The sequence below is a fragment of the Triticum dicoccoides genome, chromosome 1B (genome assembly GCF_002162155.2).
Source record: "Triticum dicoccoides isolate Atlit2015 ecotype Zavitan chromosome 1B, WEW_v2.0, whole genome shotgun sequence".
NCBI classification, from domain to species: Eukaryota; Viridiplantae; Streptophyta; class Magnoliopsida; order Poales; family Poaceae; genus Triticum; species Triticum dicoccoides.
In genome coordinates this window covers 480,270,711-480,277,346 of record NC_041381.1, presented here as the reverse complement: position 1 = coordinate 480,277,346, position 6,636 = coordinate 480,270,711, and positions in this window count along the sequence as shown.

The window sequence follows — 6,636 nt, the reverse complement described above, 5'->3', positions numbered from 1 at the left end:
ACAATGACTTCGCCTTCCTTGGGTTGAGGTTTCTCTTCTTCCGGCTTGGGGGCACGGTAAGACATGATAGACTTCTTCGGCAAATAACCGGTTTTCACAAAGTCTTCAAGTGTGTTTTCCATGATGATGGAGGGAACTCAGTATCAGGAAAGTGGTTGTTTTGGGTGGCATTATGAAGAAAGGAAGCCTAAAAGGAAAAAGAACAAAGTTTGCCGGTAAGTATTACATCACATATTTAATGGCGGCTTAAAAAGGGGCCTAATGGTATATGACTAGTCACATCAGGTTATCTAAGCCGCCATGAGCAGTTTGATGTCTATCAAAAGAAAAAAATCTGTTGAGCATGCAATTAATTACAGCCGGTGGTATGAGACGCCATGACTAGGTGGATCTATCAAGATGCAGTTTGTTTGCTAAGTATCGTGCAAACATGTTTCACAGATTGCAATTATTATTATTGCAATTATTATTTCAGATCAGTGGCAGTTATTGCAATTATTATTATTGCAATTATTATTGCAAATAAGTAGCAAGCAACTAAGCTTGGGGATGCCCTCAGGTGGCATCCCCGCTTTCTTCTAACAACCATCGGTATTTTACTTCAAACTATATTTTTATTCATCACTTGATATGAGTTTTGCTTGGAGCGTCTTGTATGATACGAGTCTTTGCTTTGTTTTCTATGTGCTTTAAGTGTTGAATCCTTGCTGGACACACCCTTTTGAGAGAGCCAAAAATTATGTTATGCTTGCTCCTTCACTTAAATTTTTAGAGCCATGGATTTGCTCTAGTACTTCGCTTATATCTTTTTGAGCATGGTGTGCTTTGTTAATTTTGAAGAAATGCTCTCATGCTTCACTTAGATTTATTTGGGAGTTCGTAAATTTTTAAGAAATTCTCTCTTGCTTCACATAGATTATTTTGAGAGAAAGAAAAAATATGCTCATGATCTGCACTTATATTTGTTTGATCTTATCAAAAGCAACATATGAAAATAGTACGAAAGTGATAGATATCCAAGGAGGATATAATAAAAACTTTAATGAAGATCATTGGAAAAAATAAACTTCATTCTTAGTAATGGTTTTGAGATATGATGATACGATATGTGAGTCAAGTTGATGAGTAATTGTGCTTTAGTAGGAATATTTATGTTAAGGTTTGTGATTCCATATGCAAGCACGAAAGTCAATAATTATGCAATGAAATTTATGTCCTACTTATGGTGCATTATTCCGTGTTATTTATGCTTAATACTTGGGTACGAGATTTTTTGCTTTTTGGTTGGTCGCTTCTCAATCTTTTTGCTAGCCTTCATTTTCGCACTAACTATGATCACTACTTGTGCATCCAAAACCCTTTAAACTAGTTTTGCCATATGAGTCCACTATACTTACGTATATACGATATTTCCATGTCGTTCTAAGCAAATTTGCATGTGCCATCTCTAATGTTCAAAATAAATTTCTTTTTTGTGTGCTCTACTACTCGCGAAGCGGTAAAGGGTAGCCAAGATTTTCCATGCTAGATGTGTTATTCTCACGATGAGTGTTTATTCACTTGTCATTGCACGAGAGTACGACAGAGGTATTAGGGATGCCTAGTCCCGAAATGAATAATGAATTTACTTTATGTTGTCAAATAATAAATTCCTTGGAAAGTGTTGGTATGGAGGGCACCCGTGGATACGGCTAGCCATGGAAAGTGAACGTTATGGTGGAAAAAGGAATTAACTTATTTTCTGTTTGGGAACGACCTGTGATGTATCTAGCATGGAAAGTGTTAGGATGCTCCAAGTCGTTTTCATTGGTGGCAAAGTCGTTTTCGTTGGTGGCAAAAGTATGCCTCTCACAAATAATTTTTGTCTCTCAATTTAAGCTTTAAGCTCTGGCACCTCTACAAATCCCTACTTACCTCCGCGAAGGGCCTTTCTTTTACTTATGCAAATTTTATTTTGAATTTGAGTCTCCATCTTTTCTTATAAAGCACCAACTAAGGGGCACTATGATCGTAATTGAGCATTGGGTGTAGCTAATATTCGAGTGTGTTTCATGGATGGATCAGTGATTAAGCATGATGGGCTAGGGATAACTTGCTTTAGTGTTGATATTTTGAAAGACATGGTTGCTTGTTGGTATGCTTGAGTATTAAAGTCTTCATGTCAAAACTAGACTATTGCTTTGAATCATATAAAAGTCCATATGTCCATGCTATAAAGAAAAGAATATGATGAACATGTTAGGCAGCATTCCACATCAAAAATTCTATTTTTATCATTTACCTACTCGAGGACGAGCAGGAATTAAGCTTGGGGATGATGATACGTCTCCAATGTATCTATAATTTTTGATTATTCCATGCTGTTATATTATCATTCTTGAATGTTTTACAATCATTTTATAGTCATTTTATATCATTTTTTGGTACTAACCTATTGACATAGTGCCCAGTGCCAGATGATGTTTTCTGCATGTTTCTTACATCGCAGGAAATCAATATCAAATGGAGTGCAAACACAACGAAACTCTTGGAGGATTTTTTCGGCCAGAAGAAAGCTAGTGGGCCAAGGGAGCACCTGGGGGGCTACTCGAGGGGAGCAGGACCCACCAGGGCACGCTAGGAGGCCCAAGCACACCCTGGTGGGTGTTGCCTAGCTCGGATGGCCCCCTGAACCGCCTATTTACTCTATAAATACCAAAATATTCCAGAAACCCTAGTGGAGTCAACGAAAATCAATTACAGCCGCCGTAGAGTCCAAAACCACCAGATCCACACCTTCATGGAGGGGTTCACCACTTCCGTTGGTGCCTCTCCTATGATGCATGAGTAGTTCTTTGTAGACCTACGGGTCCATAATTAGTAGCTAGATGGCTTCCTCGCTCTCTCTTGATTATCAATACAATGGTCTCTTGGAGATCCATATGATGTAAGTCTTTTTGCGGTGTGTTTGTTGGGATCCGATGAACTTTGAGTTTATGATCAGATCTATGTTTTTATCCATGAAAGTTACTTGAGTCTTCTTTGATCTCTTATATGCATGATTCCTTATAGCCTCGTATTTATTCTATGATATTTGGGATTTGTTTGGTGATACGTCTCCAATGTATCTATAATTTTTTATTGTTCCATTCTATTATATTACCTGTTTTGGATGTTTATAGGCTTTATTTTATACATTATTATCGTTTTTGGGACTAACCTACTAACCGAATGCCTAGCCCATATTGCTTTTTTTTTTGCCTATTTCAGTATTTGAAGAAAAGGAATATCAAACAGAGTCCAAACGGAATGAAACCTTCGGGAACGTGATTTTTGGAACGAACAAGATCCGGAGAGCTTGGAGTGCAAGTCAAGAAACAACCGGAGCCTCCACGAGATAGGAGGGCCCCCCTGTAGGGCACGCCCCCTATCTCGTGGGCCCCTCGGGTGTCAACCGACGTACCTCTTCCTCCTATATATACCTACAGACCCCGAAAACATCCAGGGGCACCACGAAACACAATTTCCACCACTGTAACCTTCTGTATCCGCGAGATCCCATCTTGGAGCCTTCGCCGGCACTCTGCCGGAGGGGGAATCGACCATGGAGGGCCTCTACATCAACATCCTTGCCCCTCCTATGAGTTGTGAGTAGTTTACCACAGACCTACGGGTCCATAGTTATTAGCTAGATGGCTTCTTCTCTCTTTTTGGATCTCAATACAATGTTCTCCCCCTCTCTTGTGGAGATCTATTCGATGTAATCTCTTTTTGCGGTGTGTTTGTCGAGATCCGATGAATTGTGGGTATATGATTAGATTTGTCTATGGATATTAATTAAATCTTCTCTGAATTCTTTATGTATGATTGAGTTATCTTTGCAAGTCTCTTCGAATTATCGGTTTGGTTTGGCCTACTAGATTGATCTTTCTTGCCATGGGAGAAGTGCTTAGCTTTGGGTTCAATCTTGCGGTGTTCTTACCCAGTGACAGAAAGGGTTGCAAGACACGTATTGTATTGTTGCCATCGAGGATAACAAGATGGGGTTTATATCATATTGCATGAGTTTATCCCTCTACATCATGTCATCTTGCTTAATGCGTTACTCTGTTCTTATGAACTTAATACTCTAGATGCATGCTGCATAGCGGTCGATGTGTGGAGTAATAGTAGTAGATGCAGGCAGGAGTCGGTCTACTTGTTATGGACGTGATGCCTATATACATGATCATGCCTAGATAACGCCATAATTATTCGCGTTTCTATCAATTGCTCGACAGTAATTTGTTCACCCATCGTAATACTTATGCTCTTGAGAGAAGCCCCTAGTGAAACCTATGGCCCCCGGGTCTATCTCTTATCATATTTGCTTTCAATCTACTTTTATTTGCATCTTTACTTTCTTGCATATATATTATAAAATACCAAAAATATATTTATCTTATCTTACTATCTCTATCATATCTCACATTCGCAAGTGGCCGTGGAGGGATTGACAACCCCTTTATTGCGTTGGTTGCGAGTTCTCAGTTTGTTTGTGTAGGCGCGTGGGACTTTTGAGGAGCCTCCTACTGGATTGATACCTTGGTTCTCAAAAACTGAGGGAAATACTTATGCTACACTTGCTGCATCACCCTCTCCTCTTCGGGGAAAACCAACGCTAGCTCAAGACGTAGCAAGAAGGATTTCTGGTGCCGTTGCCGGGGAGGTCTTCGCTCAAGTCAAGATATACCAAGTACCTATCACAAACTCATCTCCCTCGCATTTACATTATTTGCCATTTGCCTCTCGTTTTCCTCTCCCCCACTTCACCCTTGTCGTTTTATTCGCCCTCTCTTTCCCAATCTCCTCCTCTCTTTTTGCTTGCCGTTTCTCTGTTTTCTTGTGTGTTGGATTACTTGTTACCATGGCACAAGATAATACCAAATTGTGTGATTTCTCGAATACCAATAATAATGATTTCCATAGTAATCCGATTGCTCCTCTTAATGATGTTGAGTCTTGTGAAATCAATGCTGCTTTGCTGAATCTTGTTATGAAAGATCAATTCGCCGGCCTTGCTAGTGAAGATGCCGCTACTCTTCTACATAATTTTGTTGATTTCTGTGATATGCAAAAGAAGAAAGATACGGATAACAATATTGTCAAATTGAAGTTATTTCTGTTTTCAATTAGAGATCATGCTAAAGTTTGGTTTTTGTCTTTGCCTAAAAATAGTATTGATTCTTGGAACAAGTGCAAAGATGCTTTTATCTCTAAGTATTTTCCTCCCGCTAAGATCATCACTCTTAGGGACGATATTATGAATTTTAAACAACTTGATCATGACCATGTTGCACAATCTTGGGAAAGAATGAAATTGATGCTTCGCAATTGCCCTACTCATGGTTTGAATTTATGGATGATCATACAAAATTTTTATGCCGGTTTGAACTTTGCTTATAGAAATCACTTAGATTCGGCCGCGGGAAGCACCTTTATGGAAATCACGTTAGGAGATGCTACAAAACTTCTTGATAATATTATGGCTAATTATTCTCAATGGCACACCGAAAGATCTTCTAGTAAAAAAGTGCATGCTATAGAAGAAATCAATCTTTTGAGTGGAAAGATGGATGAACTTATGAAGATGTTTGCTACTAAAAATACTTCTCTTGATCCTAATGATATGCCTTTGTCTTCCTTGATTGAGAATAATAATGAATATATGGATGTGAATTTTGTTGGTAGGAATAGTTTTGGAAACAACGCTTATACAGGATAGTGTGAAAGAATAGTGTGTAGAAAAATTGCTTCACACTATTCTTATGGTAATTTTAATAAGATGCCCTCTGATTTTGAGAATAGTGTGAAAGAATTTATGATTTCTCAAAACAATTTTAATGCTTTGCTTGAAGAAAAATTGCTCAAAGTTGATGATTTGGCTAGGAACATTGATAAACTTACGCTTGATGTTGATTCTCTTAAACTTAGACCTTCTCCTCCTAAGCATGATATCAATGAGTCTCTCAAAGTGATGAGAATTTCCATTGACGAGTGCAAGGAAAGAACCGCTAGATTGCGTGCTAAGAAAGATAGCTTTATAAAAGCGTGTTCTTCTAGTTCCTGTGAAAATAATGATGAGGATCTTAAAGTTATTGATGCGTCTCCTATTAGATCTATGTTTTGCAATATGAATTTTGATGATTATGGGACTGATGATGAATCAACTTTGCCTAGAAGGCGTCCCAAGAATTCGGAGTCTTTAGATCTTAATGCTAAATTTGGTAAAAGAGAGATTGGAGAATCCTCAACTTCTAATAATGTTGGACCTACTATCTTGGATTTCAAGGAATTTTATTATGACAATTTCTCTTTAAAAAGTTGTATTTCCTTGTTGCAATTCGTTGTTAATTCTCCTCATGCTTATAGTCAAAACAAAGCTTTTACCAAACATATTGTTGATGCCTTGATGCAATCTTATGATGAAAAACTTAATTTGGAAGTTTCTATACCTAGAAAACTTAATGATGAGTGGGAACCTACTATAAAGATTAGAATTAAATATTATGAGTGTTTTGCTTTGTGTGATTTGGGTGCTAGTATTTCCACGATTCCGAAAACTTTATGTCATATTCGAGGTTTCCATGATCTTTAAGATTGCTCTTCAAATTTGCA